This window comes from Dromiciops gliroides, chromosome 1 (genome assembly GCF_019393635.1).
Source record: "Dromiciops gliroides isolate mDroGli1 chromosome 1, mDroGli1.pri, whole genome shotgun sequence".
NCBI classification, from domain to species: domain Eukaryota; kingdom Metazoa; phylum Chordata; class Mammalia; order Microbiotheria; family Microbiotheriidae; genus Dromiciops; species Dromiciops gliroides.
In genome coordinates, this window is record NC_057861.1 from 271749838 (window position 1) to 271765103 (window position 15266).

General features: G+C 37.8%; 1 protein-coding gene across 3 annotated transcripts in view; it reads right to left on the reverse strand.

Moving 5' to 3' along the window:
• The window catches only part of LOC122734358 (aspartyl/asparaginyl beta-hydroxylase-like), a 105639-nt gene that overhangs the window by 88989 nt on the left and 1384 nt on the right, over positions 1 to 15266 (reverse strand). The window lies entirely within an intron of this gene.

Here is a 15266-nt window from a genome sequence, read left to right on the forward strand (position 1 = left end):
CAAATTAGATCATATTTCTGTAGTACAGATAGATTGCTTTTCATAGCAAAAGAATATGGGCTTGGGGCACCTAGGTGGCACAGTGGATAAAGCACCGGCCCTGGATTCAGGAGGACCTGAGTTCAAACTGGCCTCAGACACCTGCCACTTAACTAGCTGTAAAAAAAAAAAAAAAAAAAGAATACGGGCTCAAAAATAATCCAAATAAGATTCCGAGCATCTTGTTTCGTAGATGGGTACAAATCCAGAGTCTTCTTTACACTATGAAAGGGAAGGGAATTTCAGCTTCATATTTTCTAGTGTTTCAACCTGTGGGTAAATGGATTTGGTGGGATGGTGTGTTGGTTTGGTATACAGGGCTATCTATACAAATAAGAGTCCTCAAGGAGGTTAAGGCACTGGCAGCCACAGCAACAGAGGGCTTGTGGGCCAGATGCTGACTTGACTAAAACATGAATCTGCCTGATGCTCACATCTCATCAGTACTCTTTGCCCCTCTCACTGGATCCTATGACTGGAGAGCAGGGTCTTGGGCACCAGGGCCTCTACTGAAAGAGAGGCCTCAGTACAGTCTTATTCCCATTTCCCACCAGCTATACTCCTTTTGTACTTTTCTGGAACTCTCTAACATGTCTCAGTCTTTTTTTCAATCCTCATCCTTCTTGATCTCTCTGCAACATCTGACACTGTTGACAACTCTATCTACTCCTCAGAATTTCTCTTTCTTTTTTGCTAAAAACAATGAATTTGTGTCATCTATAAAAGTTTTCATATCTGCACTCAAATTTAGGAACAGATTTTTCTAAAAATATTTTAAAGAGTTTCAGTTCATTTTTAATCTATATGTTAAAACTATTAAAATGGTATACATCCTGATTAGTTTTCAGAAACTGACATTGAAGAAGTTTACAAGCCAAATTTTTAAAAAAACCCTTTACAAAATTAGTGAATAGGACTGAAAAAATAAGTATCATGACTTAGTAAGTGCAGCCAACAATACATTTCTATCATCTGGATTTCTGTATCTTTTTCAGAAATAACTATTAAAACTAAAGTTCTAAATAAGCTGAACTTATAACTAGATCTTCAAATTCTTGTATCACAAGTATTACACTAAGATTTAAAAAATAATGAAAAATTAAATCACACTGCTCTTACTAAAAATATTATTGTACCATTGATTAAAATATTATTTGTAGACTATTTCAATTTTATTTCATTCCTTTTTTATTTTTATTTTTGTTTTATTCTCATAGAAAAGATGAAGAGATATCGATTAGACAATATGGATTCAGAAATAAATGGATAGACAGATTCAAAAAGTAGTTGTTAATCATTTATGTCAAAATGGCAGGTTTCCAGTGGAATATTCCATAGATTTGTACTTGGCCCTGGGCTTCTGGACATTTTTTATCATTGATTTGCATAAAAGCATCATAGACTTGCATAAAAGCTCATCAAATGTGCAGATGACACAAAGCTGGGATAGTTAGCTAACACAATGAGAGAGTAAAGATATTGAAAGACTAAAACTTTAGTCTGAATTTAATGAGGGATGAAATTAAATAGGAATAAATGTACCTTGGTACAAAAAAAAAATCAGCTTTACAAATATAAGGTAAGGGTAAAGGTGGGTAAAAGTGAAGATAAGGAGCAGCAATTGGGGGTTTTAGTGGATTTCAAGCTCAGTATGAGTCAGCAGTGTGATGTGGCAACTAATGCGCAAGAATCTAATGATAATCCTATTTGTCATTACCTTTTGTCAGATCTCACCTGGAGTACTGCGCTCCATTAGAGGCTGCATAACTTAATTTAAGGACTCAGACACCATCCTGAAGAAAGGAACTAAGGACTCTAGTTCATGGCATAGGAAGGTCAGCTGAAGGAACTGGATGTGCTTATAGAAGAGATGACTCAAGAGGGAAAGAACAGGGGGAGGGACATGATCATTGTTTTCAGGGGATCTGAAGGATGGCTACATGAAACAGGGATTAGTTTCATTCTGTTCAGCCACAGAAGGTAGAACTTAGGAACAATAGGTGGATGCTACAAAAAGGCCATTTCAAGCTTGATGTCAGGGAAAATGTCTTAACAGAGCTTTCCAAGTGGAAGGGGCAGCTTCTAGAAATGAGGAGTTGCCCTCCTTTAAAGATCATCCAGCAGTGCCAGGGATGTCATAATAGGCATTCCTTCAAACACTGGGCCTATAGTGTCTCAGTAACTCAATGACTTTGTTTTCGATAGGGAATTTCTCGGAAGCTATATTGATGATCCTCTTTTTCAAGGATATTCATTCATTAAGGGTCCCCCTCCGCCTCCCCCTTTCTCTTTCTTCCGCCCACCCTTCTCATTCAAGCTTTCCACCTCATGAGCTGTTGAACTTGGGAAGATTATCCAGCAGGCAGACCCCAAAGCTGTTGCTACCCAAGGAATCTTTATCCTGCCTAACTAGAAGATTCCAGGATCACAGGCAACTGAGATCAGGAATAGTGTCCATAACCTATTTCCTCATTCTTCTTGCAAGCATTTCTACCTCTACCATAGTCTTCTGTTTCAAAACAATGCAAATTGTTCCTTGGTGAAAGAGGCCACTCACTGTCACTGTTTCTCCCTTCTCAAAAAGATATTTAACTTGTTTCACAGTTTACTTTTATATAGCAAAGAGAGGGGTAGCTGTCTTTGATAAGAGCTGTTCACCCTGCATCCCAGCCAGTCAAATGTGAGGAGATTAAATCATGGGCCCAATTTACTCACAACTCCCAAAGAAAAGTGTGCAAACATTAGGAATACCAAGACAGAAAACAGAATGGTGTCTGCTAAATAAAGGAATTTACATTCTACTGAGGAGGGGATACAAGAGTTCCACAAGTTAACCGATGCAAACAATAAATAAAAGAAACAAAATAGGTGGGGAAAAGTGTCTATAATTGAGAAGTCTAGGCACTACACAGGAGCTTGTCCCAAACTATGCTTTAAATCAAATTAGAGATTCTAAAAGGAAGAGAGAAGAGAATGAATTCTAAAATTGGGGGACCATTTATGAAAAGGTAACAAGGGAAGGGAGATTCATGCAACAGTTAGCAAGCCAATATGACTGTAACAAAGAATTGACAAAAGAGAATAAACATGAAATAAGATTGCAAAGGTAGATAGAAGCTGTATTTATTGTAGGGCACTTTGAAGTGCAGGATGAGGAATGACATGGTCAGATTGGTATTTTAGAAATATCAATTTGGAATCTAAGGGAGGATAAAGTGGAGAAGGTATTGCAATTCTTGACAAGAGATGGTAAGGGACTTCGCTAGAATAGATGTGAGAGATGCAGAAGAAACTCATCATATACATAGGTTGAGAAAGAGTGAGGCATCAAAGATTATACCAACATTGTGAATCTGGATGACTAGAAGGTCATAAAGAATGGTGGTGCCAGAAAATAGGGAAGTGTGAAGGGGACAAGTGGGTTTAGGGGAAGAGAACACAGAAAAAGAAGAGGAGTGGCTTGTATGAGAAAGAGAAAGAAAGCCAATTTGCATATGCCTCCATTTATATGTAGGGGAGTAACATATAATAAGGCTGAAATAGTAGCTTGGAGTCATGTTGTAGAAGAATTTAAATGCCCAATAGAGGAGGCTGTATTTGATCCTAGAGATAGCAGGGCACTACAGAAATTTATTCAGCAGGGAATTGACATGGTCTATACCTGTGGTTCTGGAATATCACTGTCAGCTATGTAGAGGACAGCTCCCTCTTCTTTTTCTCTCATTACCTCATACCACTCAGATGACTTCTGCCACTATCTCTCTCACAAGGCAAACATCTCTCCATCCACAAGTAATACTGGACCTACCCCATATTTACCAGCAGATTGCCCCCTCTATCATTCTGTCTACTAGGCTATTTTCCATACCTAAAATGCTTTCTTATTTTATAACCAATTGTATTGTTTTCCCTATCTATGATGCTACCTTCTAGGGTTTTTTTTGGATTCTTCTCCTTAAAAAAAAAAAAAAATGAGCTGATAGCCGGGTCTTAGCTTGCTGAGGAGACTGAGACCCTATTTATCAGCAAATTCACACTTTGCTAATAAATTGATCATGCTCAGAGTTTTGTGCCTCGGTTTACTTTAATTTCAATTGAAACAACAGGTTTGTTTTACTACCATGTTATACTTTGATTTTGCATGTCACTACACTAAATATGATAGATATCTAGATATCCAATGATACAAAGATACATATCTCTCTTCCTTATTTCTTCATCTGTAACATGAGATTGTATTTGATGATCTCTAAGGTTCCTTCCAGCACTACAAATCTAGACATATTAAATTTTATTTTGTGGGTAGGATACTCAAATAGAGATGTATGGTTGGCAGTTCTGGTGGTATTAGATTGATAAATCAGAAATGGAGACATTATTTACATATATGCACATACAGAGAGAAAGAGAGAGCGCTAATAGGAAGCTCAAATTGAATTAAACAAAGGAGAGATTGTAGAGAGAGAAAAATGACTAAGCTTTTTACAGGTATAACTACAGACCCATAAGATCATAGATTTAGAAGTCAAAGGAACCCAAAGGTCATCTAACATAATCTCATTTTTTACAGTTGAGAAAACTGAAGTGAAGTGATTTGCCCAAGGTTACAGAGTTACTAAGTAGCAGAGCCAGGATTTAGACTCAGATCTTCAGATCTCAAGTCCAGCAATCTTTCCATTTTGCTGCCTTGAATTTAGAAATGAATAGAAAGAAAAATTAGAGAATCAGGAGAAGAATCAAAAAAATGTATCATAGAAGCCAAGGAAGAGGTTTTTATGTAGTTGTTTTAAAGGAGTAGGATAGCAGTGATGAACAAATGCCATAGGAGTCTCATACTTGTCCTTAAGAAGTCTACAATATAATTCAACAAATATTTATCAAGCCCCATTGTGTTAGTGGAATACAGAGATACAAATAAAAACAGTCCTTCACAAGGTAAAATAAAAAGTACACAAATAAGGAGAATATAAAGAAAATTGAAGAGGGAATCAGAGAAAGTTTCACTGTTACCTGACTTGACAAGCCTTGGTTTTAGACAACTGTGAAATTTGGAGATGCAGAAGGAACACATTCCAGGCATTTTCAGAAAACAGCCAATAGTTCACTTTGCAGAACACAGGGTTTGTGAAAGGGAAGAAAAGAAGAATTTAAATGCCAGACTAAGAAGTCTGCATTTTATCCTCTAGATCAGTGTTTTCCAAATTTTTAGGATTGTGTACCTATACATATATACATATATATGCACATATATAAAAAAGAATTTGTATAGGATATATATTTATACACACATATATATGAATATTTACTTATTATACTTGCCATATTCACATGTGATCTGATGGGAAAGGTTCTTCAGAACCCTCTTACTAATGAATGAGTCTGATCCCAAAATACAGAAAGCACATTTGTTTATTTAAGGATTTTCAGGGATCCCTTGCAATAACTCTGGGAAGCCCACAGATTGCAAACTATACCCATCTAGGCACAGAATCATACAACTTTGGAGTTGGAAAGGCCTGTAGTAGCCATTAAGTCCAACAAATGCCAGAAAGGAATGGTTGTCCAGCCTCTACCTGAAGACTTCCCCAGAGTGGGAACCTATCACTTCTGAAGGGAGGTCATGAAACTTTTGAACAGCTCTTTTGGGAAGCTCTTCCTAACAGGAACCTTGAAATGACCTCTCACAAGTTCTACCTACAGATTCAGGTTCTGAACCGTGGGGCTAAACAGAATAAGTGTAATCTCTTCACATCCTTGAACTCAGCTATCATTTCTCACCCCCACCCTCTAGTTATCTTTTCTTCAGGCTAAAAGATACCCAATTCCTTCAACCTATTCTCAAATGTGATGAATTCAAATCCCTTCACCACACAGATTTCCTTCCTCTGGATGCTCTCCACACTCTTCTTACATTGTAGTACCCACAATGGTAGGTGTAGTATGACATGGGTAGATCACAATGCAATAGTCACTTCCCTATTCCTAGGTGTGACCCTCCTAATGCAGCCCAAAATTTTGATTAAGGCCAGATATAGGTGCAGCTAGGTGGCACAACAGATACAGCACCAACTCCTGAGTCAGGAGGACCCGAGTTCAAATCTGGCCTCAGACATTTGACACTCACTAGCTGTATGACCCTGGGCAAGTCACTTAACCCTGATTGTCTCACCACCACCACCCCCAAAAAAGACTAGATATATCGATCTTGGAATCATTTGCAAAAGGAGGACAACTATTACTCCTGAGGTGAGAAAGAGAATCCAAATTTATTCTCCTGCTATGAGGACAACTGAACCCATGAAAGTCTATCAGAACTACTCACTCATAGCAGGAGAATAAGCTTGGATTTTCTTTCTCACCTCAGGAGTAATAGTGAAGCTTTTCTTCCAGCCATTAGGCCATGTTTCCACAGTCCCTTATCTTATTGATTCATATTAAATGAACAGCTCCTCTGTACACAATATTCTTCTAAACATTGGCTGGGCAGATGGGTGGCAGGGACATAAAAATGAATGGTCCTGTCCAACAGAAACTTAAAAATCTATTTGTAGCCAAACAATTCCATTTCTTTTTATTTTCTCCTCCCTCCCCCCAAAAAAAGCCTAAATCTAAGTATTATTTTATTCCCCGTTGTATATTCTCATGTGCAGTCATTGGTACCTCCTCCCTTTGTACTACAACCCCGTGAAAAAATGATTAACAGTAGGGTGTTTGGGGGACTGAGAGACCCCCCCCACACACACACACACACAGGGCCAGGCCAGAGTCAGGAGAATTTCAAAGGAAATGTAGATCGACCTTCCTAACTAAAGGAAGTTAACTAACCTAAGACCACCCTCAAGTCATGTCAATCAATGGACTTGAATGTTACCAGCCAATTAGCTTGGATCAAGGTGGAGTGACCCACCCCTACCTGAGACAAGTTAAAAACCCTGGAGACTCTCCCAAGGTTCACGGGCGCTCCCGCTCCCCTCTCTAGCCTAGGTATGTAGGGCTCCTGATCTTTTGAAGCCATGTGCTCTCTCTTTAATAATATTTAATATGCTTTAATAAAATGTTACAAACCCTAGCTATATTCCCTAAAACTTGGGACATAGACAGGGCACCCCATAAATTTTTAATCGCCACAACCCCCATATTGCAGAAGCCTGAAAAGACTAAAAAGTATGCTGCTATAAAACAATGTGATATTCCAAAGATCAAATAAGTTCCAGATTTGTTCCAGAGAAACTAGTGTGCAAATCAGTAGATAGCACGAAATGGAGGCATACAAACCTGGATTGAGACTGGAATAAAAAGATACATTTATGATATAAAAAACCAGGTAGCTCTAAGACCAACCCTCTGAAATTAGCTTAAAAACATAAGTAGTTCACCTTTGCCACTACCTTAATTGTTTTACTAGGTAACTAGATTCAAAAAGAAACAAAATAATCTATTTGAAAATTGCACTCATTTTCTAACAACCAGGACTTTCATAAAGAAGTTGAAACCACATATAAAGGACAAGAGCACCGGATCTCATATCTGCTTCCCCATATCAATATAGGCTGCTTAGTCATTTCAAGATATGATCAAGTATACTCTGAGTGTAAGAATACTTCTATTTTCTATCTATTAAGCAGGTCAGTGAAAGAGTGGATATAGTCCCAGACTTGGCATCAGGAAGATAATGAGTTTAAATCCTGCTGCAGACATTTGCTAGCTGTGTGACCCTGGGCAATGATTTAACCTCTCTGTCATTCAGTTTCCTCATCTGTAAAATAAAGAATGAGATCCAAATAGCCTCTAATTTCTTATCCAGCTCTAAATCTATAATCCTATTTTTTTTTGCGTTATTACACAATCTTAATGTTACTAAACACCAGAGAAATGCAACATGACAGTACAATTCTTTAGAGCAGAAAAATTTATGAGCTTCCATTAGTTCATGAGTATAAAGGTAATTTAGATGAGGGCAGAACTAAAGAGAACACTTATATGAAAAGAAACTTGTGATTAATTAGGATGAGATAATATTAATAATGTTATTTGTTTAATTATATTACAGATCATATTTATAGCTTGAAAGTAATTTTTGCTCATTTTACAAATGACAAAACTGAGGTGGAGAAAGGTTATGAAACTTGACCAAGGTCATAAGGGAATGACAAGCGAGGGCTTCTCTATTTCACCACATTACCTCTGCCTTTTGGTTTTTGTTGTCTAGCCCAAGGCTTCTTAAACTTTTTTCACCCCTTTTCAACTGAGAAAATTTTATGTGACCACAGATATATAGGTATATAAAATACCTACTGCTGCCAAATTTTTCGTGACCCCCACATTCAGTTAACACGGCCTCAAATGAGGTCATGACCCACAGTTTAAGAAGCTGGGTAGGGTCTAGTAATTTCAGCAGTGTCCACCTCTTCATGATTCCATTTGGAGTTTTCTTGGCAAGGATAATGGAGTAGTTTGCCATTTCCTTCTCCAGCTTATTTTACAGAAGAGGAACTGAGGCAAACAGGGTTAAGTAACTTGCCCAAGGTGACACAACTAGTTAGTATCTAAGGCTGAATTTGAATTCAGGAAGATGAATATTCCTGACTCTAAGCCCAGTGCTCAGTTCACAATCACCACCTAGCTGCCCCACCTGTTGGTTTAGGCTTTAAATAAACATTCCGTGAACAGAGTCTATTACTTGAGTGTCTAATTTTGACAAGTAGTTATTTATTAGTCCTCAGTCGTGAATTCTAAAAATCAATGATGACCCGGGGCAGCTAGGTGGCACAGTGGATAAAGCACAGGCCCTGGATTCAGGAGTACCTGAGTTCAAATCTGGCCTCAGACACTTGACACTTACTAGCTGTGTGACCCTGGTCAAGTCACTTAACCCTCATTGCCCCATCAAAAAAAAAAAAAAAGAAAGAAAAAGAAAAATCAATTATGACCCACGTGAGCACCAGGAACAGCAATTTCAGTTCCTAAAGTTTTGAGCAAATTATTATATATATATATATATATATGTATGTATGTGTGTATATGTGTGTGTGTGTATATAAAAATGATATGCAGGAAACAACATTAAAAATTAAAGGTCCTGGGGCAGCTAGGTGGCACAGTGGATAAAGCACCAGCCCTGGATTCAGGAGGACCTGAGTTCAAATCCAGCCTCAGACACTTGACACTTACTAGCTGTGTGACCCTGGTCAAGTCACTTAACCCCAATTGCCTCACCAAAAAATAAATAAAGGTCCTAAACAACCGCATCTACAATCAATAACCTTACTTCAATTATCAGCTAAGAATAGTAGAAAATTTAAAATAACATATAAGGTACACACAAATTGCTCTGATTTCTGAATCATTTGATCTCCACTTCCCATCCAGCCATCCTCCAGGAAACCAAAGCCTGTCCATGCATCTTGCCTGTTGACCTACTGCTATACTCTTCCTTTCACCTGAACAGCAACCCTATGTAGAGAACTTCCAGACCAGCATCTCCCTCCATCCCCCATCCCCAATCCGAATTAATCCACTCAATTAAGGAACTCAGTCCAGGAACTGACCTGTCCTGGTTGGAGGATGATTGCAAATTCAACTATCTAAGCTGTCCCAAACATGCTTCATACCTCACCCATCTAAAAATCAAGAAACTAGACTCTTCACATCCACCCTGCTACTGCACATCATCAACCTTTCCCAGCTGGGTGGCACTGTGGGTAGAAAGATCTGAGTTAAAAATCCAACCTGCAGGGCAGCTAGGTGGCGCAGTGGATAGAGCACCTGCCCTGGATTCAGGAGGACCTGAGTTCAAATCCAGCCTCAGACACTTGACACTTACTAGCTCTGTGACCCTGGGCAAGTCACTTAACTCCCATTGCCCCGCAAAAAAAAATCCAACCTGCAACACTTACTAGCTGTGTGATCCTAGGCAAGTCACTTAACCTCTGCCTTGACTCAGTTTCCTCAACTATAAAACAGGGATGATAAGAGTGCCTAACTCATAAGATTAATGTGAGAACATTTGTAAAGCACTTGGCAGGATGCCTGATACATAATAATTGCTTAATAAATGCGTGTTTTCTTCCTTTCACCCACCCCCTTATACCCAAGTTCCTACTATTCACTTCTTGCTCTGGGAACATTAATAAAATCAATACTACAACTGCTACTAGCAAAGATGTGACCGACCTATGACTCAGAACAAATCCCTGTGAAGCCTCAGACCAAAGCATGGAATGTATGTATATACATCAGCAACAAGGTGACAGGGTTTCAGAGCCTAGGGCTACTTCTTTCTGATTGGCTGAGAAGCCTTTACCTTTCACCTTGAAGCTTCCCTAGCAACCACTCTGCTCTAAGTATTGTATCCCCACATTAGAATGTGAGCTTTTTAAGGGCAAAGATTGTCTTACATTTGTATCCCTATTATGTAACACAGAATTTGGCACATAGGAGACACTTAATAAATGTTTTTCATTCAGTTTGTGAAGTGGGTACAAAACAAAGTTATCCCCATGTTAATAAATAAACTGAGGCCTAGAGAAGTTAAGTGACTAGCCCAAGGTCATATAGCTAGTAAGACTAGGAGTTGAACCCAAGTCTTCCATATGTCCAAAGGTCTTTCCCCTATACCAAACTACTTTTCTTTATATACCTCTGCAGATAGATCCTTTTAAAAGGGACAACTCAATATAAAATATAAATAAATAAAACTAATTCACATACAATTCTAAATACCTAGTGATTAATTTGCTTATAAATTAACAACAGGTGAGTTCTTTGAGGATTAAGAAACATCATTCTGTATATGACTATACATATTTGTAATGGGCTTTGTTTTTCTTGCCTACTGGGGCATAGGGGAGCAGCAACGGAGAGAATTTGGAACTGAAAACAAAATTGAATTAAAAAAAAAGTTCCCTTAATCAAACTGCTAAGATTATTAGGCAAGAACATTTGACCAGAGGCAACTGAGGAGAACCTACTCATGGAATGTTAGAATGTACACTCATAACATCAAATGAGGATTTCAGAGCCTAGGCCTGCTTCCTGCCCGTTGGCTGAGGGCCAGTGACATAAGCCATGAGAACCAGCTCAGATTTTTTCCACTCTCATTCTTTAGGACTATCCCTCGATTAGGAGTGCAACTAAGCCCTGGCAGGTATAGCAAAATACAGGGCTATAATGGACAAATCTTTGCACAAGTCCTGAGACAGATCAGGGAAATGTTGCTAAACGCTAACACCCTGGGGGTTTCACAATGTATTGTTGTCCCTGGAGAATGGAAAATATATATACATACATTCATACATACATATATACATGTATATATGCATCTATATAAGTTCATATATGCATGTATGTTACTTATATTAAAAAATTTATATACGTGTGTGTGTGTGTATATATATAATTTCTGCACAATGTCCTACACAGAGAGCAAAACCAGTGAGTTACTTGGACAAGGCAGTTCTGATAAGGAACTGTTGGATTTGTTTGCTCAATGATGCCCAAAATAAGTTTATCCTCTAGGAGGAATCTAAACCACTGGGTGGCAACAATCTTAAGAAGAATGTACAGGAGGACACTGAGGGAAAGAAACTAACCAGAAAGCAGCCTCAAGTTCACTTCCTCTTTGAAAGGAGCAGATGGGTCCAGCCAAATGTTTTATGAAGTTGTTGTGCACTTTGGGTTTTTTTTTTGGGGGGGGGATGAATAAAAAGGACTAAAAACTGTTTCATTCACTGTTACCATATGTAGGGAAACAGACACAAGCTATACCTAAACTTTATTTTGGAGATTTTCCTCGATTAATGGGAGTAAACAAGTCAAAGAGGAAAATTGACCCTTTGGGATCAGGTCCCCCAAATCAACCAGCCCCAGGCTAGAAGCACTGGTGGCAAAGTAGATAGAACACAGGGCCTGGAGTCAGAAAGGACTCAGTTCAAATCTGTACTCAAAAGATACATATTAACTGTAACCTGGGCAAGGCACTTAATTGCAATTTACTCTGGTTTTCTCAGCTAGAAAACGAGGATCATAATAGCACTTACCTTACCCAAATGTTATAAGACTCAAATGAGATGATATATCTGTAAAGCATTTAACACAGTGCCTGCCACATAGTGGGCACTTAAATGCTTGTTCTCTGTTCCCTTAGGGAGAAATGGGGAAAGGGGTGGTAGAGAGTTGGGTCACAGTTCACACTAGTACAGAACATTTTTAATTAGCTCCTTCAAAACATGATCTATTCGGCAAGATAATATTATGGGTGGGGGGAGGGGTGGGAAATCAATCCATAGTAAAGACAGTAAAAAATGGATCACAGCCAAAATGGCAATACAAAGGGTTTTGAATGTTAGGGCAGAATTAGAAAATGTCATATTAAAAATATTGGGAAATATGGAAAATGCCTGGGAGACTTGAAATTAAACTGGGGACTGTGGAAATGGAAGAATGTGATGCAGTTTGCAAAATAAACATACAATATGGTATAGTAGAAAAAGCAACAGATTTGGCAGCAGAAGTTAAAAATCTCAGCTCAATTACCAATAACTTTATGTCATTATTAATTAGACAATCACGACTTCTCTGGGCCTCAGATTCTTCACCTTTAAATAAGAAAGTTAAGACTAGGTGACTTAAGATACTTTCCAGAACTTTATTCTCACCTAGAGAGTATTTTAATAAGTATTTTTAAGCACTACACTTTGATAAGCACTGGAAATACAAAGAGAGGCAAAAACAGCCCACTCTCAAGGAACTCTTATAATTTAATGAGAGAGAAAAAACTCAGGGCTTCTTAAATTTTTTCTGCTCTTGACCCCTTTTCACCAGGGAAATTTTTATGTGACCCCAGGAGATATATATGTGTGTGTGTGTGTGTGTGTGTGTGTGTGTGTGTGTGTGTATATATATATATACACATACACATATATATATATATGTATGTATGTATGTAAAATAGGTATACATATAACCTTTTACTGTTGCCAAATTTTTCACGACCCCCACATTCAGTTACAAGACCACACATGGGGTCATGACCCACAGTTTAAGAAGCTAGGATTTAAATAACTAAGTACAAACATGAAACATACTCGATATGTTGGAGATAATCTTCTAGCTTTAAAAAGAACCTAGGAAGGTTTCTAACGCAAAAGGCAGGATTTTAGCTGAGATCTCAAGGAAGCCAGGGAAACCAGGAGGCAGATATGAGGTGGGAGATTTCAGGCATTCTAGGCAACTAGTAAAAATGCACAATCAGGAGTAGTGTCTTGTACAAAGACTATAGCAAGGAAGCTAATGTCAAATACGAATCATAGATTTTGAAACATAAAATCTTTAGATGTCATTAAGTCATTTTACATTTAGATGTCATTTTACAGATGACAAAACTCAGGCCAGGAGAGATTAAATGATTTGCCAAAAGTCACATTTGGAATAAGTGGCAGGGCTAGAATTTTAACCCAAATCTTCTAACTGCAAATCCAGTACTTTGTACAATGCATCATGGCAATTCTATGATGAATACAGCTTTTTGGGTAAAGTGATGTGTATCTATACCTACAAGCAACTCTGAGTCATGATTGTGTTGTTCAGTCATATCTGACTCTTTGTGACTCCCTTTGGGGTTTTCTTGACAAAGATACTAAAATGGGTTGCCATTTCCTTCTCTAGCTCATTTTACAGATGAGAAAACTGAGGGAAACAGGGCTATGTGACTTGCCCAGGGTCACACAGCTAGTAAATGAGGTCACATTTGAACTCAATAGGATGAGTCTCCTTGACTCCAGGTCCAGCAATCAATCCACTGCACCACCTAGCTGCCATAATTATATTTCCTTTTAAAATATCACTGGATTTTGTTAGAATGGAACTCTGTCCTTTGGCATATAAAAATGCCTTCGATAGTGTAAGTAAAGCACCGGCCCTGGATTCAGAGTACCTGAGTTCGAATCCGGCCTCAGACACTTGACACTTACTAGCTGTGTGACCCTGGGCAAGTCACTTAACCCCCATTGCCCCGCAAAAAAAAAAAAAAAAAACAGTGTAAGTAATCAAATATTAAGGAAGACTAGTGACATTCCACAATGCTAGAAAACCTTAAAGAATACATTTACTTAAGGCCTTAATAACCCTTGAATTCCTGTTGGCTCTACTAAAATTAGCTTCATCATATTTGCAAAGTCACTAAACACTGTATATAGAAACATTTTCTTCACTATTGAAGCTTACTGATAAATTAGACACCCATACTGCTGAATGTTAACAATTGCTAAATAATTGAGGTTTAAAAAAAAACCTTCTTATATTTATTCCCCTGATGTTTAATGTAACAAATTATTCCAATCTCCCAAAATAGGATAGTGATTTATAGACTTTTTAAGGGGTAAAAAATAATACTATTTTGTCTAGTATGACAATATTTATATAGTTTTCAAAGCACTTCACGTAATTGTCATTTAATCTCAATACTGTTAGGTAGACATGATAAATGTTAACTACCTTTAACAAATGAAGAACATGAATTAGAAAGTTACATGTCAGAAGGATTCAAATCCAGGTAATCCTGACTTTAAGTCCGGAATTCTATACATTTTGAAACTGTATCATTCTAATAAGTATAATTGTCTTTCTTAAGAAGAATACTAAATCATAGCATCTAAAATTCTTCAAGGATTTAAGTTGCACTATGTTTATCTTATTTATTCATATTTATCAATAAAAGCAATTGTTCCACTGTTCAATCCGTAAATACCCCCTCCCTCCAAAAGGAAAGTTAACGGTTCACTTTAATTTGCTGGAACACATCCAACAGGCATTTAGTTCAGTCATTCCTTTCATTCAGTTTTCTGCCTAAGATTCAGGGGAAGTATAAAAAATCGAGAACCACTGAAATAGAAGAAGAAACAGATTTAAAACATCTGTTCTTTCCACTTGAGGAGTGTACTAAAAGGGGATGGGGGAGAGGAGGGAAAAAGGAAACCAGCAAGGAAAGAGAATAGGAAGGTGGGCAGAAGTGGAAAGCTGACCCTTACTTTATGCCATTTTCTGCCAATCATTTCACAATCTCAAGCAAGAAAAGTCAAATGCATCTCAGCAATATTTAAAATACAAATGCAATGCATGTTTTGGGAGAGCTAAGTTAAAATAAGGACACTATTTTTTGCAAAAATGCATAACTCAGCAACTTTGTTGTTCTTTTGTGATATTTTAAGGACTGCTTTTCATCAAAACTG